At 40.1% G+C, this 25,865-nt stretch overlaps 1 pseudogene; it reads left to right on the top strand.

The window, feature by feature from the left end:
* Positions 1-13,463: 13,463 nt before the first annotated feature.
* Positions 13,464-13,963, top strand: LOC118975372 (ferritin light chain-like; annotated as a pseudogene).
* The last annotated feature ends 11,902 nt before the right edge of the window (positions 13,964-25,865 follow it).

Below are 25,865 nucleotides of genomic sequence, written 5' to 3'. Positions count from 1 at the left end.
ACAACCAGCCCTCACCAGCACAACAGATTACAACAGGTGGTGGACAGAGGGACCATCAGTTAACCAGCTGGTGGGAAGGATCCACAATCAACTACAAAAGAAGATCCAAAAATAACCACAACCCACAAAGAAAGACAGACCACAAAAGACAGACCTCAAGACGACCGCAACCCAAAGACAAACACAGAGCCAACTTAAAGGACATCCCAACACCAGTGAGCTTGGGAGATCAAACAGACTATATCACCAAATCTCGCAGGTATTATACCACAAAAGTTCACACCATAAACCCAGAAAGCCAGAACAAAGCAATTTAAGAAGCTGAAGCTAACAAGAAGAGTCACGCAAACAATGGTAAGACAAAGAAACAATCCCCAAATGGAGGGAAAGGAGGAAGCCTCAGAAAGAATGCTAGATGAAATAGAGGCAAGTCAGCTATTAGATATTAAATTCAAAGCACTGGTTATCAGGAAGTTCAAAGAGCTCACAATGAGCTAGCAGAACTACCAGGGTAGCAATACTCATATCAGACAAAATAGACTTCAAAAAAAGGACCATAAGGAGAGACCCAGAAGGTCACTTCATAATACTCAAGGGAAGAATCCACCAAGAAGACATAAACATTGTAAATATATATGCACCCAACATAGGAGCACCCAAATATATAAAGAAAATCTTAGAGGACTTCAAGAAAGATATTGACAGCAACACAATTATAGTAGGGGATTTAAACACCCCACTGTCAAAAATGGACAGATCTTCCAAACAAAATATTAAAAAAGATATTGTGGCTTTGAACAATGCCCTACATGAAATGGACTTAACTGATATATAGAGAGCCCTTTATCCCAAAGAAGCTAAATACACATTCTTTTCAAATGTACATGGAACATTTTAAAAAATAGTCCACATGATAGGACACAAAACAAGTCTCAACAAATTCAAAAAAACTGAAATGATACCAAGCATTTTCTCTGACCATAAGGGACTGAAACTGGAAACCAACCCCAAAGAAAATAACCCAAAACACTCAAAATCATGGAGATTGAATAGCATGCTATTAAACAACAAATGGGTCAAGAGTGAAATTAGGGAACAAATCAAAAAGTTTCTGGAAACAAATGAAAATGAACTCACAACAACCCAAAACTTATGGGACACAACAAAGGCAGTCCTGAGAGGGAAGCTCATAGCAGTACAGGCTTACCTAAAGAAGATAGAAACATTTCAAACAAACAACCTAACCCGATGCCTCCAAGAACTCGAGGAAAAACAACAAAGACAGCCCAGAGAAAGTAGAAGGAAGGAAATAACCAAGATCAGAGCAGAATTAAATAACATAGAGACTAAAGGCACAATTCTAAGGATCAATGAATCCAGGAGTTGGTTTTTGAAAAGATAAACAAAATCGACAAGCCTTTAAGCAGGCTCATCAAGAAAAAGAGAGAGGACCCAAATAAACACAATCAGAAATGAAAGAGGAGAGATTACAACTGACACCACAGAAATAGAAAGGATTGGAAGAAATTACTATGAAGAACTGTATGCCAAGAAATTTGAAAACCTAGGTGAAATGGACAAATTTCTAGAAAATATAATCTTCCAAAACTCAATGAAGAAGAAGTAGAAAGCCTGAACAGACCAATAACAGCAGATGAAATTGAAGCAGTAATCAAAAAACTTCTGATACACAAATGCCCCGGACCAGATGGTTTCACAGGAGAATTCTACAAAGCATTTAAGGAATAGCTAACCCCTATTCTTCACAGACTATTCCAAAAAATCCAAAATGATGGAAGACTCCTGAACTCTTTTTATGATGCCAGCATCACCCTAATCTCAAAACCAGAGAGAGGCACAACAAAGAAAGAAAACTTCAGGCCAATATCACTGATGAACATAGACACTAAAACCCTCAACAAAATATTGGCAAACCACATTCAACAATACATCAAAAAGATCATACACCACGACCAAGTGGGATTCATCCCAGGGATGCAACAATGGTTCAATATTTGCAAATCAGTAAATGTAATACATCACATAAACAAAAGCAAAGACAAAAATCACACGATCATATCAATAGATGCAGAAAAAGCTTTTGATAAGGTACGATACCCATTCTTGATAAGTACACTCAGCAAAGTGGGAATACAGGGAGCATTCCTCAGCACAGTAAAGTCCATATATGAGAGATCTACAGCCAACATCATACTCAACATACAAAAACTTAAAGCTTTTCAATTGAGATCAAGAACAAGACAACAATGCCTGCTTTCACCACTCCTATTCAATATAGTAGTGGAAGTTTTAGCTACAGTGATCAGACAAGAAGAGGAAATAAAAGGCATCCAAATCAGAAAGGAGGAAACAAAGCTGTCACTGTTTGCAGATGGCATGATAGTGTACATGGAAAATCCTATAAACTCTACCCCAAAACTGCTCGACCTAATAAATGAAACTGGCAAAACAGAGGGATACAAAGTTAATATCCAGAAATCAAAGGCATTTTTGTATACCAACAATGAAACAGCAAAAGCAGAAATCAAGAAAAAAATCCCATTTGATAGAGCAAAAAGAAAAATAAAATACCTAGAAATAAACCTAACTGAGGAGGTAAAAGACCCATATGTAGAAAACTACACAACACTGACGAAAGAAATCAAGGAAGACACAAACAAATGGAAACATATACCATGCTCATGAATTAAAAGAATTAACATCATCAAAATGTCCATACTACCCCAAGCAATTTACAGATTGAATGCAATACCTATTAAAGTATCAATGATATATTTCACAGACATAAAACAAACACTTAAAAATTTTATATGAAACCATAAAAGACCCCGAATAGCAGCTGCAATTTTGAGAAGGAAGAACAAAGTCGGAGGGATCACAATACCTGATACCAAACTGTATTACAAGGCCACTGTAATCAAAAAAGCCTGGTACTGGCATAAAAACAGGCACATAGACCAATGGAATAGAACAGAGAGCCCAGAAATAAACCCAAGTTTAATTTAAACCTATGCACCCTGATGTTTATGGTCAATTAATATTTGACAAAGGGGACAGCAACATAAAATGGACTAAAAATAGCCTCTTCAACAAATGGTGCTGGGAGAACTGAACAGCTACGTGCAAAAAAATGAAACTTGAGCACCAACTTATACCATACACCAAAATAAATGCAAAGTGAATAAAAGACTTAAATATAAGCCGTGACATCATTAATGTCCTAGAGGAGAACATTGGCAGGAAAATCTCAGATATCTCATACACCAACATTTTTACTGATATGTCCCCTAGAGCAAGGGATATAAAGGAAAGAATAAACAAATGGGATCTCATCAAAATAAAAGGCTTCTGCACTGCTAAAGAAAACAAAACAGTATTAAAATTAAAAGAGAACCAACTGTATGGGAAAACATATTTGCCAATTATACCTCAGACAAGGGTTTAATCTCCAAAATATACAAGGAACTTACATGACTCCACTCTAAGAAGATAAGCAACCAATTAAAAAGTGGGCAAAGGACTTGAACAGACATTTCTCCAAGGAGGACATACAGAGGATCCAGAGACACACAAAAAGATGCTTAATATCGCTAACTATCAGAGAGATGCAAATTAAAACCACAATGAGATACCACTTTATACCAGTCAGAATGGTGTAAACATTCAAAATGGTTCAAACAAATGGTGTAAACACCATTATAAACAAATCAACAAACAACAAATGTTGGAGAGGTTGTGGAGAAAAGGAGACCCTAGCTCATTTTTGGTGGAATTGTAGACTGGTACAACCACTGTAAAAACAGTATGGAATCTTCTAAGAAAACTAAAATTGGACCTGCCTTTTGACCCAGCAATTCCACTATTAGGAGTATATCCTAAGAACCCTAAAACACCAATCCAAAAGAACCTATGTACCCTGATGTTTATAGCAGCACAATTTACAATAGCCAAGAGTTAGAAGCAACCTAGGTGCCCATAAGTAAATGAATGGATCAAAAAACTATGGTACATTTACACAATGGAATTCTCTGCAGTGGAAAGAAAGAAGGAGCTCCTACCCTTGCAGCAGCATGGATGGAACTGGAAAGCATTATGCTGAGTGAAACAAGCCAGGCAGTGAAAGACAAATACCATATGATCTCACCTTTAACAGGAAGCTAAACAACAAAACAAACAAGCAAGCAAAATATAACCAGAGACACTGAAATAGAGAATAGGCTGACAGTGACCAGAGGATACAGGTGAGGGAATTTCAAGAGAACAGGGGAAGGATTTACAGGATCTAGTATAAAGGACACATGGACAAAAACTAAGGGGGGGTGGAAATTGCAAGGAGGTGGGGAGTACTAGGTGGGGTGGGCTGAGATGGGAGTAAAAGACAGAAAATTATACTTAAACAACAAATAAATTTTTAAAATAAATAAATAAAATAAAAAGGTATTGCACAGCAAAGGAGACCATCAACAAAACAAAAAGATAACTCACAGAATGGGAGAACATACTTGCCAATACATCTGATAAGTGGTTAATATCCAAAATTTATAAAGAACTTACAAAACTCAACACCAAAAACCAAACAATCCAATTAAAAAATGGGCAAAGGACCTGAATAGGCACTTCTGCAAAGAAGGCATACAGATGGCCAAACAGACATATGAAAGAAAGGATGCTCAATATCACTAATCATCAGAGAAATGCAAATTAAAAGACACTGAGATACCCCTCATACCTGTCAGAATGGCTATCATGAATAAATCAACAAACAACAAGTGTTGCTGAGGATAAGAGGAAAGGGGGACCCTTTTGCACTGTTGTTGAAAATTCAGATTGGTGTGGCCACTGTAGAAAGCAGTATGGGGATATCTCAAGAAATTAAAAATGGATCTGCCTTTTAACCCTCTTCTTGGAATATATCTGAAGAAACCCAGAACGCTAATTCCAAAGAACATAAGCATACCTATGTTCATTGCAGCATTATTTACAATCGTCAAATTATGGAAGCAACCCAGGTTTCCATGAGTAAATGAGTGAATAAAACAACTGTGGGACATTTACACAATAGAATACTTGGCCATAAAAAAGGAGAACATTTCACCCTTTGTGACAGTATGGATGGACCTGGAGAACATTATGCTAAGTGAAATAAGCCAATCAGAGACAGACAAATACCACATGATTTCACTCATATGTGGAATCTAAGGTACAAACTGAAATCACAAGCAAAATAGAGACAGACTCATAGAGTGTGGATGACAGCGGTGCGGGTGATTGAGCAAAAAGAAAAAAGGACTCATGGACATGACAACAGTATGGTGAATGTGGGATGCAAAAGGAGGTATAAGGCAGTTAATTGTATCAATTTTTTTGCATTGATACAAAAAAATTGATACAATTTTCTTAAAAAGAAGAAAAGGAAACTTTAGATTAGACAGAAATTAAATGAGCTTGCCCATATGTTTAGTTGTTGTTTTTAGTAGTAATATCACTACACTCTGGCAGAAGGAACAATTAGGAAAAACAGCATTGTTTCCTTAAAAATTCCCCTAGATAAATGAAGCACAGGTTACCAAGCACAGACCGATGGTACCAACTGTGCTAAAAGAATCTTAAATTATTATAATCTAAAAGTGAAATTCACATTTCAGTTCAAAAAATCTAACTAGCTATAACTGAGAGACAAAACAGTCCCCAGAGAAAACTCCAATCAAAATCTGCAAATCATTTTGTCAATCACACTCTCATTCTTCAAAATTCCTCAAGGTTCCCGTCTCCTTCAGTACTCAGAATTAATTACAGTCTCTCCCTTTCACACTTCAACTACGGTGTAATTTATATCTGTGTTGTGCGTGTGTGTGCACGTGAAAGACAGAGATGAACACAGACTGATTGTTCAAATTTGAGAATTAATTTGGGTTTATACTGAGAACTACTGACTCATAATCTGAAAATAACCACCCATATTGTAATGAGTATGCAATCCCAATTTCTACATAACAGACTATCACCTGTAAGGATTAAAAAGAGACTGTCATTAAACTTCAAACACACAGAATATTTTGTGATTATTTGTATCCCTAATAAGGGAATCTTTACTTTAGAAATTTCACTGCCAGTTTCCTTTAGGTAAAAATTCCCCTTGAAGCATTTAAAACACACACATATTTACATTTCCAAAAATCTGACTGACGAATACTTTTCACATGAACAGCTGTTGCACAAGGTAAAACAAATTTTCACATATGTTTACCTCTCTGAACCATATCATTTAGATTTAAATGAGCTAAGACTCTGTGCTATCATTTTCTCTAAAGAATCATTGATTTTGGAGAGAGAATTGATGGGAGAGTCAAATGAGCATTTTGGTGGGAGTGGGGGCAGGTGGAGAAGGTGACATGAAGAAGACTTTCGCTGTGCTTCTTACGGCTGATGACAAGAAAAGCTTTCCCCCCTTGCCCACGGACGTTGACAGTCTATGCACCTAATATGCACGTAGATTGGCCAGGGGACAGAGTCAGCACTGCAAGAACCCACAGCTCTGGCCCACCTAAGTCCCTGGTGGCTTGAGACCATACATTATCACAACTAGTGGAAGCAGGGACAATGGAAACAACATACTTTGTCAGGCAAATGTGTTACCCTTTGGGGAGGTCCTGGAGTTAGCATGGTATTAGAAAACAATACCAATGGAGTTGTATGGACTGAATGTTTATGCCCCCCCACCCCCAATTCATATGTTGAATCCTAATCCCCAGTGTAATAATATCAGGAGTCGGGGCCTTCGAGGTGATCGGGTCATGAGAGACCAGAGTTCTGCCTTTCTGCCAGGTGAGCACACAGCAGGGAGTCAGCCATCTACAAACCAAGGAGCAGGTTCTCTCACCAGACACTGAATGTGCTGGCCCATGGATGTTGTACTTCTCAGCCTCCAGAACTCTGTGAAATATGTTTCTGTTGTGTATAAGCTGCCCAACCTAGAGTCGTTTGTTATAGTAGCCAGAACTGACTAAGACAGGAGTGTATCTTCCATGATGGAATTGTAGAACCTAGCAGAAAATCTAGTAACCTCAGTTAGTGTTTGTCCAATTACACCAGGTAGGTAACCAGCAAACATGGCCTATGTGTGAGGCCAGAACTGAGTGAAAGATTCAGGAGGGAGCAAGCAAATCATATTAGAAGAAATCTGCTTTCCTGGACCTAGCCTAGAAGTTAGAGTAGAGAAAGTATGAGTTGGGGCAGCAGTTCACTTTATAACAATTTCAGTACATAAGTATAAGGCTAATTGTGAAGAAATCACAATGCTGAAACAGGGCTGGAGTGGCTCACAGAACAAGGCATGAAAAAAACATAACGGCTAAAGTGTCCAGCTCATAGTCAAAGAAAATAGTGCCTGCTCATAAGATATTATTGCCTTTGGGGAACATATAAAAGTAAACCACTAGAATTCAATGATAAGGGAATGTACCCAGTATTATAGGTGCCCACAGAAAGATCCCATATTCATACATGTAGCTTTGGAAAACCTAGATATAATCAGCTAGAATCCATTTTTTAAATACAGCATGTGTTTTTAAAGTTAAATCCATTATTCATAAAGGGCACTGTTAGCATGATCTTTGGTTTCAGGCCCTTCACAAGAGGCGATGCAGAGTGACAACCCAGAGTCTTGCCTGTTTTCCTCAGACTTGAGAGGCTGAAGATTTGTGGACTGAAAAGTCAAGGACATTGAGGAAGCAACCTACAGACTCAGAGCACAGGGTGTGATTTTTGAAATCAATATTCAATTTCACAACCGGGAATTCATGAAGAAAGAACACACCATGGAAAAACAAATAATTTTATGGTGATTGAGATGATACAAGTTCTGGATAAGAAAAACTTCAGTTTTTTAAGAACAAATAAGCTAAAACGAGTTCAGACACTGAGAAAAAAGAGCAAAAGGTACGGCAGCACACCCAGAGGACCTGGGTTCCCTAACGACTGACGTAAGCACGTCAAGTGCAAGATGCGCTCAGATCTTCTACCCAGGCCCCGCCGCAGCAGGACTCACAGCGACAGTGGGAGTGCCCTGCGAACAGGCACTGAGGGCCTTTTAGGCTTACATCCCAAATAAGCACCTAAAAACTGCATTTCACATTGAATTTGCAAAATAAATGCACGCTGAATGAAACAATGTTGGTAAATTCTGTACTATTCTTATTCAAATTGGAAAGAAGTAAAGCAGAGCAAATTAATTCTCTATCTCTAACAGTATATGCCACTGAACTTGTAAAGCAGTATCTGACAGGATAGGGAACTTGAATGCAAGTACAGTTGAGCCTGAACACCACGGGTTTGAACAGTGCAGGTCTACTTATATGCAGATTTGTTTCAATACATACCTGTATTGTTTTCAGTCCACACTTGGGAGTCTGTGGACACAGAGGGCTGCCTTGTATGCATTGATCTGTGCTGTTTTATACCGGGGACTTGAGTATCCATCATCTTGGTATCCACAGGAGGTCCTAAAAGCAATCAGTCCCACAGGGATGCCAAGGGACAACTTAAGTTTTGGGGAAGTCAAAAGTTATACATGGATTTTTGACTGCTCAAGGGGTCAGCACCTCTTGCTCTTGCATTGTTCAAGGGTCGACTGTCCCTAATACAAGACCTAAATTTGGGGCATACATCTTCATACCATAGAGCACTTCTGTGAAAAAAATTAAGGAAAGAAACAAGCTTATATAATAGGCTTTTAAGGGATTATATCCTAAGAACCCTAAAACACCAATCCAAAAGAACCTATGCACACCAATGTTCATAGCAGCACAATTTACAATAGCCAAGAGTTGGAAACAACCTAGATGCCCATCATTAAATGAATGGATCCAAAAACTATGGTACATTTACACAATAGAATTCTATGTTGCAGAAAGGAAGAAGGAACTACTACCCTTTGCAACATCATGGATGGAACTGGAAAGCATTATGCTGAGCGAAATAAGCCAGGCGGTGAAAGACAAATACCATATGATATCACCGTTAACAGGAATCTAAACAACAAAACAAACAAGCAAACAAAATATGACCAAAGACACTGAAATTCAGAACAGGCTGACAGGGACCAGAGGGGAGAAGGGAGAGAATTTCAGGGGGAAAGGGGAAGGATTCACACGAACAAGTATAAAGGACACATGGGGAACAACTAAGGGGGGTGGAAATGGGAGGGAGGTGGGTAGCACGGTGGGGTAGGCTGGGATGGGAGTGGGGGGTAGAAAACTGTACTTGAACAATAATTAAATTTAAAAATTAAAAACAATAAAAGGATAATTTGGACTACTGAACATTTACTATCCTGAAATTTTTACGTCCACAGCGACACAGATTTTACCACAACTGTGATGATAGCCATTAGCATAAAAAATATATGCACATTAATCAGTCAGCAAAATTCTTCCAACCAACAGGCTTTACCCAAAGAACATTAGGTGTCCTAGAGTGCTAAGTCAACTCTCTGTAAAAATGAATTCAAATTTTACATGATATTACAATGCCATCCCTTTGGTGATAAATCCTTAGTTTGCTCAAAACCTGTATCTACACATTTTTTTAAACCTGAATAAGCAATGATAATAATTTTGCATCCTGAGCACGTGGTCTTATCATTCATTGAGAAGAGAGGCCACTCTTTCTACTGTACTCTCATAGTAATGTCTCCTATCCTCCTTAATAACAGACCCCCATGTGTTTCAGGCAGCCGTGTGTCATTCCCATGGGATGAGCAATGCTCCATGTGAAATCAATCAGGGTAACCCCATTGCCCTTGATCAATGACTAGCCTACAGGTAAGCATGTGCCTTACTTCTGACAGAGCAGATAAAAAGGAAGTATTTTTTCCATGATACTAAGGACAATGCAAAGACAAAGATCTCTCAGCCCCCATTCTCCATTCCTATTTTTGTGTGGAGATATGCTGCCTAGAGCTATGGCAGCCAGCTTGCAGAGAGAAGGTGACAAGTCTGTGAAAAAAGAAATAACACCAATGCCCTCAGGTTGCAGTGTGGACAGATGAAAAGGGCCTCATCCTTGATGATATTGCTGAGTCACTGGACCTATCCTCAGATGGTCTATCTCCATACATTTTAGTGAATAACAAAAGCCCACATGGTTTATGGCCATAAAAGTAGGACTATCTGATAAATGTGCCCAAACCATCCTAACTGGCTCACTTTAACAATTCTTAGATGGTTAGGCAAGGACATTTTAAATTTTTACCTATATTGCTTTTCCTCTATTTTCTCTAATCCAACCATTCTTCTTCTTTTCATCAACTTCCCTAATGACCTAGATCACATGACCATTTAACAATATGCTTATTAATGCTCTCAACTTCTTTGCACAATTCTCCTTCTGCTGCATGTGCCCAGCAAAACCTCATCCCAGAGCCATCATCCACATTGCTCTTCCATATCAGGACTCGTGAATATTATCAGAGAAAGTTGTGGAATCGGCACATTAGTGTCACCATAAATTCAGTCTGCATCCTCAGTCAGGTTCTTAGAAACAACATACAGTCCTTCTCTGTATCTCTGATTAGTTCCTCTCCCAACAACTATTGCAAGCCCTCACCAACTCATTCATCCCTGTCAATGTGCACTTCCCTTTCTCAGAAACCAANGCCCAGCAAAACCTCGTCCCAGAGCCATCATCCACATTGCTCTTCCATATCAGGACTCGTGAATATTATCAGAGAAAGTTGTGGAATCGGCACATTAGTGTCACCATAAATTCAGCCTGCATCCTCAGTCAGGTTCTTAGAAACAACATACAGTCCTTCTCTGTATCTCTGATTAGTTCCTCTCCCAACAACTATTGCAAGCCCTCACCAACTCATTCATCCCTGTCAATGTGCACCTCCCTTTCTCAGAAACCAATCACAGAGCTACTGACATGCACCTCATCATTTTCTTTCTGTGTTGTAGTCACCAAGTTGTTCACCAAATACCCCAGCTATCCAGCTTTCTAGCACTTTTTAAGGTCACACCCTCTGATCCCCTGGTACTTGCAGAGTGGTTAACTAGTCCTTACTGATCATTTGTGCGGGGAAATGACATGTGTTCTTCTGGGGTCAGAGCATTCAATTGCCAGCGGGAGACCTGCCAGAGCTCCCTTCCCCTCCGCATGCACACCAGCAATTTTTGAGTAACACCAAAGTTACTATGATGGGTAAAAAAAGGCAGAAATATAGTATGAATGAGAATTAAGCCTTTTTAAAAATGAACTCAGATTTCAGAGTTGTTTGTTATTGCAGCACAGTCTAGCCTGTTCTCACTGATACACCTTTCCTCCTCCAAGACAAAATCTGCTGTCTCATCTGCCATTTTAGATGCATCCTCCCATTTGCCTGTCTCCTCAGCAAACCTGTTCTATCAATCACCTCTCTTCCTTTTTCTATTTTCAACCTTTCCTTCATTCCATTCAGGAAAAACAATCTGAAATCACTGCTCTATTTTCAATCTTTTAAAAATGTCCTTTATCAAGTTTATATATTGATGTTTCCCTTAGCTTCCATCTTTATTCTTTCCATGATGTGACAATTCCCACTGCCCTGCCTGAGATAATCTTCACACACTCTGTTCACTTGTGGAGCTCCCATTTACTTCTCATTCCATTATAATCCGAGTGCCCCTTTGTACCATGCTACTGAAAGCATTCTTTCCAAAATTACATACAATTCAGTAGCTCACTTAAATAGCCCCTATACTGGACATGCTGATCAAATCACCTACGGAACAAACTCCTCCTTCTGACTTAAAGTAGCCAGTCCACACCTTTCAAAATGAACTTGCTGTGCCACAGACTGCAAGTAGACTGGATGTCCTTCCTACCGTGAGATTCCCCCAGGCAACTCCCCCACCTGGTCACAGCTGATTAGCCAGAAGACACCTGATCTACAGGCAGTCAACCTACAGGATGGGCCAAAATTTTGTGATTTTTGTGTACAGGTTCAAAAAGAAGAGCTTGGCTATATTCTCTCATGAATTTGGACTAAGATCAAAGAAAATCTGGCAGTTGGTGAGGAGGCCACTGTGGTCATATATAAGAAACCACAGAGAAAGGTGTTGGCTGAGAACAGATAACTAAGCAGCTGCTCAGAGATGGCCTCTGGCAGAGGGGTGGAGGGTAGCTTTCCAGACCTCAGCAGCCAGTTTTTTGGTGTACAGTTGTGTCTGAATTTTTATTCCTAAAGTTGTATAAAACTTAAATAAAGTGTCATTAAAATAAACCCCAATTACTATACACGGAGCGGATTTCTTCCTAGCAAAATATTTTTAAATGCATATTATATTTTGCCTCCTTAAAACATTTTACACCATTGCCCACTTCCTCCTTTCGGAAAGTTTCGTCCTCCCAGCTTTTCAGACTAGATGGAGGCTCCCCCGGCTTTGCCTCCGACCTCTCATTTCTTCTCAGACTCCTTGGAGAGCTCCTCTTCCTCTGCCAGTCCTTTAAATGTTGAGGGTGCCTGGGGGTTTTCTGTTGGCCTCAGTCTACTCCTCCCAGAGGCCCCTACTCATTCCCATGTCTTCAACTCCACTCCAGCCAGAAACTCTCAAATTCCTTAAATTCTGTCCAAGTAAATGTCTTTTTGGAACATCACATTCGTATTTACTAAAATAATCACTTGGCTATCAGTCCTTTGACTTTACATTTTTCATTTTGAAGGGTAGTTCATAATATTATAGTGAATGTCCACGGACAAAGTCTCAACACTGTCATACATTAATGTGTAATGGCAATTCCTCAACAAACATCTGACAAAGACACTTCAGTAGAAGAATCTAGGGCTTTGATATAATATGACTTGGCTGAATCTTTTGTTTAAATTTGTTCAAAGGGTTTTGGTTATATGCCAGAATATTTTAATTTCAATTTTTATGAGAAAATGACTATAAATCAAGGCAATGGCTGTAATCAGTGATGAGTTGGGGAAAACAATTACTACCCATACAAGGTGGGGCAAAAGTAGGTTTTCAGTTGTGCATATGGAAAAAGACATGCAGGTTATGATTATTATAATAGCTTTATTAACTCTGTGTTTCATGCACTCACAACTGTAAACCTACTCTTTCCTTATCCTGTATATAAGATCAATATGACAAGAAGAGTGTCAGGAATGGATTAGTATCACAGAACTTAAAATAAATTTAAGGTCATAATATCCAATTGTCTCATTCTGTAGATGAAGAACTGGAGAATCAAGCAGTTTCCTTGGCAGTCCCCCAGATCTGCATCTTGCTTCAACTGTGTTTGGATGGAACAGATCCACGGACACAGTTTTTCCAGCTCCTACCACCCTCCAATCTCTTTCTCAATCACTGCCTTCAGAACCACCTCAGCCACCCTCAGCCTCTGAGACCAGCCAACATCATTTTTTGAAATTAACTCCTTATTGCCAAGCAACCATGAGCTATGAAATTCATCAGAATTATTCCACCAAGGTGGAGGCCACCATCGACCACCTGGTCATCCTGCATCTGTGAGCCTCCTATTCCTACCTTTCTCTGGGTTTCTATTCTGACCACAATGATATGGCTCTGGAAGGAATTGGCCACTTCTGTGAGCCAGCCAAGAGGAAGTGGCCAAACATCCTTAAACATGCAAAACTAGCACAGCAAGCCATGCCCTCTTCCAGAACATGCTGAAGCCTTCCCAAGACAAGCGGGGTGAAACTCAGGATGCCATGGAAGCTGCCATGGCTGCAGAGAACCTGAACCAGGCCCTTTTGGATGTGCATGCCTTGGTTTCTGCCTGCACAGACCTTTGTTTCTTTGACTTCCTGGATGAGGAAGTGAAACTCATCAAGAAGATTAGTGACCACCTGACTAGCCTCCACAGGCTGGCCTGGCCCCAGGCTGGGATTGGCATCTATCTCTTTGAAAGGCTTACCCTCAAGCACAAGTAGGAGCATTAGAAGTCCAGAGGCCCTTGAGGGACCCCTTTGCATTCCCCTGATATCTGATGTATGCCTGACCCTCTCCCTGAAACAACTAGGCATTCTTTTAACCATTCTGGAGCTCTCTCCCTTGCACTGGACCAAATGGAAACAATGCTTTTCGGCAGAAAAAGACAAGAACTGAAGAATCAGAGAACTTATGGTTTGTCCAAGTGACGCCATTACCTCACAGCAGAGTTGGACAGTCATTAACATCATCTGACTCCTTGCCAATACACTATGATTAATCAACTGGTCTCAAACTTATCAGGAGCAAAATGGCAAGAAGAACTTTGAGGACTGAAGAAGACCTAGTCAGGAGGGCATCTCTCCTCTCAGTAGAATGGCCCTCCGTTACAGCATTTTCTTCCCATTAGCTACTGCACAGAGGAGACAGGAAGCAGATGTTCTGAGAGCAGGGGTGTGAGAAAGTCTAAGTAACACCTCTCTTTGATGAGCTTGGAAGGACTCAAACTGCGCTCTCCAGAGGAGTTAAGACAGCTGCAGAGACGTAACAAAGCTTTGATCCAACAGCTTGAGGCCCCAGAGTCATGAACACACCCCAGGAAGAGAAATAGAGTGAGGCTTTAAATCAAGTTTGGTAATCCAAGTCTGGGTATGGAATATGTTAAAATTAGGAAAAAATGGTGACAGATAAAAGGTTAGTGAAAAATACGCCAAATTATTTCATCAGAATTTGCTCTAGAGTTATGTATTTGAATATATTGATGCCATTTTTTTTCAATGTTTCCTATGTTCAACTGGTTTTTAAATGTTTTTAATGTTTTTTATGTGAATATGTATGTGTATAGAAGTGAATATAGAAGTGTGTATACAAGGTATATAAGTGAATGTGTATGTGTAAGAGCATATATATATATATATATATGTCTTTATGGGTATATATTTAATATATAAATGTATTTACTGATTGAAAGAGAGCGAAGGGAAACTACAGCTAGAGCTTGAACAGAAAACCTCATCTGAACTGGGAAAAAGTAAAATCTGTGGCTCAAACACCAGGCATCTGCCACTTAGTGATAACATTTTCAAATTTCAAGTTTAGCTTTTTTAAAGGGTAAACTGAATCTTTTTAAAGCACGTGAGATGTTTTAAGTCATGAAACACTATATATATTATATATATAGTCATATATACATAAAACATGCATTTCTGGTCTTATTATTATATATGTATAGTTACATTTATATATGTTAGGTACAACTATAACTATATATATTTGCACACTATATAGTATATAATTATACAAACACACACACACACACACAAAGTGACAAGAAAACAAAATCTGTGGGTCTTAATTGAACTTTTTACATATTATGCCAAGAGAAAACATTCCAGCTTCTCAGGGAAGGGCAAAATAACCGAAAGGTAAGGGAGCCATTTTCTGCAGCTTTGGTCCAATGGCTACTACACTGAACCCGGAGTCCAGAACCGTTTCGAATGCCTCCTCCGTGCAGCCAGTCTGTGCCAGTGGTTTCTGTCCTGAGTCGCCACATCCAGAGTAAAGTCAACGTCTCTCTTCAGAACAGCAGTGCCATGTCCAGAGCATGGCACCTACTTTAGCAGCTAATTTTTTACCTTTCAGGCATGTATTAAAATGCCCTCAATCTTATGGCAATGTGCAGAGTCAGCCTATAAATATCAAACCTTAGAATATCCTAAATATTGTGCATTAGTCCACAGACTGCACTCTCAGTTCCGAGTCAAAACTCCTTAATCCAGAGTCACCGCCTCCCAACTCAAGGAGAAAGTCCTCATTCCTAGCCTTCCTTTCTTCGCATGCCCCTTGAACCATTTCCTGGGCCTGACTCATTCCGCACTGGACAAATTAAATAATAGCTTCCCAGATCTCCATTTTTCCAGCCCTTCTTTTCTATCTTCCTTTTTTCAAAAACGGCCAGGGACCCATAAGCCTAGCCCTACATCTTCACGCCCTTTAATGATTTCATCTTTTCCTGTAACACCTAATTATCTATCCCTTGGCCCCGTCCCCTCAACCACCTGCTGAGACCAACTCTCCAAATCCACCAGCTCCATCTCCACAGGAGCTGCCAAGCAAGCCTCACTTCCCACAGACATGGCCTTACATTAAAGCCATACAGAAGCTCATCACTCCTAGCCTACCAGATGAAGGTGTTCTCAATTCGCTCTTCAGGAAGTTTTCTGTAACAGGAAAAACTTCAAAGTCCAACAGAAATGAATCTTTCTCCTTGGAGGCTGTCACGAACCCCAAGTTCACCATGGTCCTTAGCCTCAGGAAAGTAAAAGAATTCATTCCTCTGTTGTATTTTTAATGTCTTTACCTCTTGTCCATGCGCTGCTCTGTTTATAGCTGCAAAATGTTTGGGATCAGACGTCTGCTCCTCAAATCTACTACTTTTGGCACAGTTTTCAGTAATGCCTAGGGTACTGTTTTGGACAATTTCAGGAATTCTATATGTAAGCTTACAAGAGACCATTCTCTTGCGATGCACTGGAATGCACTCTCATTTGATACATTTTTATGAGCGCAGACAGACTGGCCTCTCTCTCTCTGTTTAAGGCAGCCAGGAAACAAAAGTATGTTGCATCTTTTCACTCTGAGATTCCTAGTAAATCACTCTCTAGCATACTCGCCTTTGCAACGTATTGTGTTTGTCTACCCACCAGCGAGAAGGTAAGCTCCAAGGAGGGCAAGGATTTGTCTTTGCTCTCTGATTCATCCCAGTGGCCTGTGACAGAGCCTCGCACAAAGTGTAAGTTCAATTCATTTGTTGAATTTATTAATTACTGTCCTGCTAAAAAAAGTTTAACTTAAAGGCTTTGGCAGTTGGCATGTTGCAAAAAGATGTGCTTTTTCAATGGAGAAATACCTTGAGTGCTTTGAGGAGACACCGAAAGGAACTCATGAACATTCCATCCACTCATAGTGGTATGAATTATTCCATGAGGGATAAGAAACACAGTATTTATTTGTTTTCCAAAATGAATAAAATCTAGCTCAATACACCCAAAAAACAAGGTGTTTTTTTTTTAGAAATTCAATAAAAATCATCTTCTTGGATTACTTCCCCTTTCATTTTTCAAGTAAGAAATATAGAGCCATGGAGTTCAGGAAAAATGGGACCGGCTGCTATTCTATTTTGGTCACTGGTGTTCTCAATCTGTGGTAAAGAAAAGGGTTCCACCCGCAGAGCTCTCTCTACCCCATGCTCAGCCATGGGGACCCTCACTGTGGCTCCTAAGGCTTCCCACCTAGTGCCCAGTCTATGGGGGCACACACATAACCACCTCCATGTGAGATTCCTGTAGCCACAGAGCCATTGCTTTTCAGTGACATCAGATCTATCTCCACTACTGGACAAAACTATAAACCCCAATTTCTTTTCTAGCCCTCAAGTATCCATCCACTACCCCAGAATTCCGTTCACTTTCCTCTTAAATCTTTTTCTTTCCCCTCCCTCAAGAAAAAGAAGTTATTTGTACCTGTTGTTCTATCTCTCATATTGTTTCATGACTTGTCCTTATAGATGGACAGATCCCAGCATTAGAAACACAATAAGATCTGGTTTGTCATTCTCAGGGAACAGATAAAACTCATGTTGCCGAACAGTCCTGTGGTGGCGGAGTGGGACAGGGTGTGCAGCTAGGGTTGGGTTCAGCCGCTTGTGACATAATCCCAAAACAACAATTGCCTTATAAAGTCAAATTTTTATTTTGACTCTATCTCCCTTAAAGGAAGTTCTGAGATAGCTCCAAAAGCTGAAATGGAGGTCTCTACCCTAATGCTTCTCCAGCAACAGTGTGCTGTTGTGTGACCGAAGATGACTGCTCAGACATTAAGCAAGGGGGTCCTAAGAGGGTAAATGGTGCATATCAGGTGTGTGTGTGTGTGTGTGTGTGTGTGTTTAAAGATTGCCCAGTGTTGTCATAATCTTTCCGTACATCTCACTGGCCAGTACATACTCACACAGTCAGACTAGTTATGCTGGAAGCTGGAAAATACGGTCTTTATCCCGTATGGTCACATTTGAAGTAGGTCATTTTCTACACTTGATCTTAGCCAAAAGGCTGAGAAGCCATGAAGTAGGTCATTTTCTTAGATAGGGGAAAGTGAGAGGTGAGTAAAGAGGATTTGTAAATTTGAAAAAGAAATGTAGAAAAAGTTTAAAAAGCTATTGAGGAGTGTGTGAGAATGAGAAACAAGAAACATAGCAGAGATGCCAAGGCAGGGTTGAAAGCCGAACTGGGAAGCACATTTCATATTCCTAAATACTGGGTATGAGTGTGATATTATACCCCCACAAAGGTCCCTTGGGCCAGGAACCATATTTGTACACATCTATGTGTAAATAAATAATGGGTGCTTAATGTGTTCTCATGGTTTGTTTACTTCCGGGTTTCGGTACTGAGGATAGCTATGCCTCTCTTCACTTACTACTGTTTTAGGTTAGGAACTCAGTCAGTTCCATAGCCTTTACCTCAACTGCTAGAAATGTGCTCAATTTGTTACCCACTTATGACAGTGCCTGGGCACTTTGGCACTTGTGGCATATTTGGGGTAAAATATCACCCTGATTTTATCTTCTTAATGTATCTGTGTTTTTTCTTTTCTCCAATTTTCTCCTTTTTCATTGTATATCACTGGGTGAATATATTGAAGCCATTTTAAGTTCCTCTGCAGAATGAGGTAAGATGCAAATGATAAGTCAACTGTAAAACCAAAGTGTCAATTGGAATTTAATTTAAAAATATAATAACTATTACAGATATAGACGTGTAAGTGTGTGTATACAAATAGATATAGATACAAATGTATAGATACATGTAGATGTAGCAATGTTTCTTGACAATTCCTACGGAAGAAGGAATGTAAAACTTAACTGAGTTTCCACTCTAATAAACAGTAAGAATTTAGCATTTTGTAGAAAAGGAAGATATATTTATCCATATATTGGTTTAAAGTTCTTCACAAAACTAAAATATCTTTATTCATTTTCTTTAAACTATAAGCAAGAAAATTAGAATCCAAGATGATTTGATAAAATGGCAAATTTAGGTAAATAGAATTTTTGTTTCTTACAGTAGGTTTGTCACTATTGTAAGAACTAGGGAAACATTTAAAATGATAGTCTCAAAACAACTACTTTTAGGAAAACAAGCACTTTAAACTGAAGCTTCTTATATGGCAAAAGTTACTTATTTTCAGTGTCATTCACACTGAGTAGTATCAGTGCTCTTGACTTTGATTTTAACATATCTAAAAGAGAATCGGCATGGCCTCATGGTTACGACTGCAGAAGCGAAGCTCTATTTGACCTTTCTCTGCCTGTGTGACCTCAGGAAAGACCGTAATCACGCTTTACATCGAGATTGTTAAGACTGTACTTCCAGGGATCGTGTCTATAGTTCATTACTAGATTGTTATGAGGATTCAATGAGTTTCCATATGGGAAATATGTAGCACAGTGTGTGGTATACAGTAAGCATTTCACAAGCACTAATTGTTGCTATTATTGTTGGTGTTGCCACTATTGTTGTTTGTCACCACCTCCATCATCTAAAAGATGTAGAAACTGTCTTTGCTGGTGTTTCTCCCAAGTGCCACCAGAATCTTAACATACTGCAAGTAACTAATATAGCGTAAGTGATAATGACTGAGGTTGGTCCTTTGCCTTTAGGAACCTCCCATCTGCATTATCCAAGTGGCAAAGCATACCCCCCTTTGTATTCAAAAAGCTGAATCAAAAAACTAATGATCCCAAGTTCAAGTGAAGGAGGGTCGGACTGGCCTAGGAGCCAAGATGCCCTTAGAAGCATTCGAGCACCTGTTTTGCACTCTCAGCACCAGTGACACAAACAGGCATATTTCCGCTAGGCCTCCTCTGCCTGCCTCTCAGGTCTCTGAGCCTCGAGGTGGTTTTCAGGAACCTTCAGACAAACTTTTAAATGCCAAAGTGTTCCTGCAGGGAAGGCCTGTCCAGTCCCTCGGGAATAGTCTGGACTGATTGGCAACTAAAAAGTGAACAATAAATGAAAATTGGCATCAGACAAACGGAAGTCCTCTGCTTTTCAGTTCTGCCACTCAATAACCAATGGCTTTTTCAAGCCCGTTACACCTGCTGAGCCCATTTCCTTAGCTGTAAAGTGGAGGTAATTAGAGACTTGCCCCGAGATACAGCATCTGGGTTACCTTGGCCTGCTGGTCTTGAGCAGAAACCTCCCACTTCACTCTCTCTTCTGATCCAGGATGCAGATCATCCTGGAAGTCCTCATGTCACCCAGAGTCCCGTGTCACAAGTGCAGCCATTAATATATTCCCTAATCTGTCAATGGTCAAAGGTTTCTGATCAGGCCTCTTGTTACTCCTTCTGGGAGACTGAATTCCCAATCTCCAGCTTAGAGCAAAGGGGCTTTAGGGGAATTTAAGGAAAAAGCAAAAACACGGGTGGGTGAGAAGACTAAATGGTTCTGGTCAATTTTTCATTCTACTTACAATAAAAGCACTCAGGAGAGTAGAATCCTTTATTGAATCACACTAAAAATTTTAAGAATTTGATTACCCTGGGGATAAAAGTATATCATGAATAGTGAAGACAGTGAAAAACTCTGGGGAGCTTTCATTTATTATGATAAAGTGTTATGATTGTTTTTTTTCTGTCCTGCCCACCGTAGCCACTTTTTTGACAGCCATTACATTGCAGTGCACTAAAATTCCTAGGTCTTTTTCATGTTAATTGCTAATAGCCAGGTCTTCTCAGTTGAGTTTTGGATCCTGAAATCAAATATATTGTACTTGTTAATGTTCTTCCCAGCAACTGTACTGATAGGAGGTGATTTTATTTGGGGGGGGATTTCTAACTGTTTATTTTTTAATTTAAATTATATTTTATTGTTTATGCTATTACGGTTGTCCTAAATTGTCCCCCTTTGCCCCACTCCACCCAGACCCCTACCCCAGCTCCCTCAGGCAATCCCCACACCACTGTCCATGGGTCCCGCATACATGTTCTTTGGCTGCTCTATTCCCTATGCTGTGCTTTACATCCCCATGAATGTTCTGTAACAGCCAATTTGTATTTCTTAATTCCTATACTTATTTCACCTATCTCCCCAAACTCACACTCCCATCTAGCAACCATTAAAACATTCTCTGTATTTTCAATTCTGTTTCTGTTGTGCTTGTTTATTTTATTTGTTTAGATTCAATCTTTGATAGATATGTATTTATTACCATTTTATTGTTCACAGTTTTTATCTTCTTAAATCAGATGGTTTAACATTTCATATAATAATAGCTTGGTGATAATGAACTTCTTTAGCTTTACCTTATCTAGGAAGCACTTTATCTGCCCTTTGATTCTAAATAATAGCTTTGCTGGATAGAGTAATTTAGGTTGTAAGTCCTTGTTTTTTATCACTTTCCAATCCCTTGTAGCCTGCAAAGTTTCTTTTGAGAAATTAGCTGACAGTCTTATGGGAACTCCTTTGTAGGTAATTATTTGCTTTTCTCTTGCTGCTATTAAGACTCTCTTTTTATCATTAACATTTGGCATTTTAATTATGATGTGTCTTGGTGTGGTCCTCTTTGCATCCATCTTGTTTGGTATTCTCTGTGCTTCCTGGACTTGCATGTCTATTTCCTTCACCAAATTAGAGAAGTTTTCTTTTATTATGTTTTTCAAATAGGTTTCCAATTTCCTGCTCTTTCTATTTTCCTCTGGCACCCTATGATGCAAACATTGGTACACTTGAAATTGTCCCAGAGGCTCCTTAAATTATCCTCATTTTTTAAATTCTTTTTTTGTATTGTTGTTCTGATTGGGTGTTTTTGCTTTCTTATATTCTAAATCTCTTACTTGATTCTCAGCTCCACCCTCCTACTCTTGTTTCCCTGTAAATTGTTCTTCATTTCAGTTAGTGTACTCTTCATTTCTGACTGGGTCTTTTTTATGCTGTTGAGGTCCTTAGTAAGTTCACTGAGCATCCTTATAACCAGTGTTTTAAATTCTTCATCTAACAGACCACTTGTCTCCATTTTGTTTAGTTCTCCCTCTGGAGTTTTGCTCCATTCCTTCATTTGGGCTGGGCTTCTTTGTCCCCTCATTTCAGCAGCCTCCCTGGGTTTGTTTTCACATAGTAGGTAGAGCTGCTAGACTCCCTGGCTAGGGAGAGTGGTCTAATGTAGTAACTGTCCCATAGGGTCCAGTGGCACAGCCTCCCCTATCACCCAAGCTGGGCAGTCAAGGTGTCCCAACTATGTAGGATGTATACACACATCCCTCCTGCAGCCAAGCCTTGATTGCTGTTGACTGGTCAATGGGAGAGATTTACTCAGGCTGATTAGCTTCAAGGACTGACAGTGACCACTGATTACCAACCTGTGACCACCGTGGAGGATCAGCTATGCAAGGGCCGACTCCACATAGCAGGACTTACTTCACTAGGGCTCTAGTGCCCATTGAGTCCACCCTTCGAGTGTGTCACTTGTGGAGGTGGTGGACAGTGAGGTTCTGACATGGTCTATAGTCATCCACTGGATATACCAATTCCGAGGCCTCCTAGGAGATACAGGCCAAGGTCAGCCACCCCTGTGTTCTTTCTGGGGCCATCCAAAGAAGCTACAAAACTATTTGCAGTTGGCGGCTACTTGTGCTGGGCTTGGAGGTACCCAAGTGAGTCTAAGCTATAAACCAAGGCTGACTGCTGTTAGTGCTGGGCCTAGGGCAACTTATTAATAGTCATGGGACATGCTGAGACCAGATGTGATTTGTTTGAGAGAATCTAGGAAGATACAAAACCTGAGACAAGATAAGCCATTACTATGGAAAAGCCACTGGAAAGAGCCTGGGTGGGCCCAAAATCTGGGAGGGGCGGAGCCTCAGGGAATCACCAGGGTGGGGCAAATAGTGTGAGCCAGGTTGATCAAGACTCAGATGTGGCACCTGCCAGCTGGCTCTGTGGCTCGGTGGGAGGAGGACTTAGAAAAGGAACAGTGGCCTCTGCCAGCACTTCTGTCTGGAAGAAAGTTGCCACCCAGCTCTCACCCTGATCCAGGACAATTCAGTTCTTCCCCCATATGTCTCTAATGCCTTTCAAGCTGCTTGTTCTGCGCTGACACTCAGAGAGGGTGATTTGGACTAAGTCTGTGCATGGGTCCTTTTATAGAAACTGCTTGAGACTCTAGTGATTTGTCTTCCACAGCCTCACTTTCTGCTGGTTTTGCAACCAGAAACTATTACTTATCTTCCTGGCATTGGAACCCTGGGCTATGGGACCTGCTTTGAGGCTGGGACTCCCAGTCCTGTGGTGTCCCTTCCAATTTTTAGCTACCACATGCGGGTATGCGACCAGCCCGTTAGGTGTTTCCACCCCTCCTACCAGCCTGGATGTAGTTTCTTCTTTAATTCTGTAGTAATAGGATTTCTATTCAGCTTGATTTCTGATGGCTCTGAATGGTGGTTGTTCTATAGTTTAGTTGTAATTCTGATGTGGTTGTGTGAGGAGTCAAGCCATGTTTCCCTACACCTTCATCTTGAACTCCCTCCTCTCTATGATGGTTTCTGATCAACAAGCCTACAAACCTTGAAACCTACAAACACAATCAATTTCTAGATGGGTATTTTTCCCCATCTTTGTTGTTGAGCATAAATACCTTCTGAACTGGAATGCTACACCAGCACTGAAACACAGGCTAACACATTTTACTTTTATATAGTTAACTTACCCAGGCTAAATTCCTCTTTAAATTGTGTCAGGGTTTCTTGTTCCAAGTTTGGTAAACAAAAAACTATCATCGTAGTTTTGGGTTAACTAAAGTTTGAAGAATGCAAAACAAATCTCATTATATTACTCTTTATTTTATAAGGGAAAAGATCAATCTTTGTGGTATCTAATGACAGTTTAGATAAGAAGTGGGTATGCTTCCTCCTCATAGTCTTGGCTGATCTGTTGGCTTTATGCAAAGGGCTTTAAGAGTCTAGGAGATGGTAGACCCACAAAACAAGAGGAACCTAAGGCCCCAAATTACCACAGGAAGGAAAGCCATTTGCCTATGGACTGTAAGAACCCACTGTGTTACAAAACTGAAATTTTGTGGCTCTTTTGTTGTAGCAGCTGTTACTGTAACCAATACAAAAGTTGAATTCCTAATGTAAATACTCTCACACAATTACAGATATTTCCTTAACATATCTACAACTAAGTATGAGATATAAGAGAACAGTACAAAAGGAGAGTGTTAAGACATTCCCAAACAAGCTGTCATATATAATTGTTCTGCTAACTTCAACCATGTATTCTTACAGAAAAATGCTCTTCATTATTTTGCCCACACATCTGAGAACCAGGATTAAGTTCCCAGATCCCACAGTGGATCTCAAAAAAGGGGGGAGGGGGACCAACAGGTAGAGATACAGCCTGCTCCGCACAACAGTCCCATCGAGAATTCCCTCCTTGGGCCCAACTATATTTCCCCTCAATCTTTCTTAACATCAAAAAATGTTTCCAGGAACTATGTATCCTGGAAGTACATCAGAGCAATTTTGTTTCAAAACCTTATAGGCAGCTCTATTTTGGCCTATGGTTCTATTCATTTAAAGTAATCATAAAGGGGTAAATGTTTTTGGACACACCTCCATTTAGCAATCATGACATCCCTCCCTTTGTCTGCTTTGCATCATTTCACTTTTCATTTCCAACTTTTTGTCTGAAGCCAGGACTATGAGAACTGCCTGACCATCTTCTTCCCATCAGAAAATTTCTTCAACATCTGGTCTTACTAATTTTCTAGACTTCTCTGCAGACTCTGAACTTCGAGGAATCATATTTAAAAATGATAGAATTCCTTAAGGTGATTTTTGAAGAACCAGACACTGATTGAACCAGACCTTTCTTTTCTAAAACTTACATTTTAGACACATTTGATCAATTGGTTTTCAAGCAGATAAAAAGTGATTTCCTCCTATTTGACCATAAAAACTTCAGGTAAAATAGAATTCATGTTCATTTGAAAAAGGATTGGAGCCACAGAAGAATTCAGGATGCGATGCAAGTAAAAGCTTGGTTGTTACTTATTCCTGGGCTCTTTGTTTTGTTTTTTCATGAAAGGATAAGATGCAGTTTTACGTGTTTAGGGGCATATTACTCAATTTACTGGAAATTCCTCAATGTTCTGTCATTAGAAGCAGGACATCATGAAGGATATAACCTATGTCTGAAAAATCTGTTCACATAATTTCCTGGAAAAGGAAAGGGTGGCACTGATAACGCAGGCGAACGTCGCCAACTACCCCATAGGCTTCCTCTCATTTACCTGGTCATGTTCCATCAGCTGTCTGCTCTGTTTCCCTCCACTGAATGCAAATGCAGCTTAATGCGTGTATCGAGTGTCTACGCTACGCAAGGCCACAGAAATTAAAAAAAATAAGTAAGTCACGTTCTCGACCTTCAAGGGGCTTCTGGTCTGGGTCGGAAATTAAAAGAAAGTAAAAAAGTCAGACTAGGGATGACGAGAGAGTTCTGGCGAGTGATAGTGGTGGCCGCACAACAGTAGGAGCACCGAGCACCCTCAACGTCACCGAGCTGCACACTTAGGAACAGTGAGGACAGTTAGTTTTGTGTCGTATGTATTTTACCACCAAAAAGACAAAAAGGAGTAGAGACTCTCCTCTCCCTCTCTTCTGTCAGAGGTAAAACCAGTCAAAATAAATCCACCGGTGCCAACACCATTCCTTGAGCAAGAGAAGACATGAGAAGCCAGGGCCCGGGGTCTCCTTTTAGGAAGCTGCCAGGCCCAGGCAGACGGTTAAGACTCAAATGTGTCACAGCACCACTGTGCATCTTCTCTTGTTCCTAGAGGGCAAAGTCA

The sequence above is a fragment of the Sturnira hondurensis genome, unplaced genomic scaffold (assembly GCF_014824575.4).
Source record: "Sturnira hondurensis isolate 20B ecotype Veracruz unplaced genomic scaffold, ASM1482457v3 Scaffold0001509, whole genome shotgun sequence".
NCBI classification, from domain to species: Eukaryota; Metazoa; Chordata; class Mammalia; order Chiroptera; family Phyllostomidae; genus Sturnira; species Sturnira hondurensis.
The sequence above is the reverse complement of the archived record's forward strand: the minus strand, read 5'-3'. Positions and strand labels throughout refer to the sequence as shown.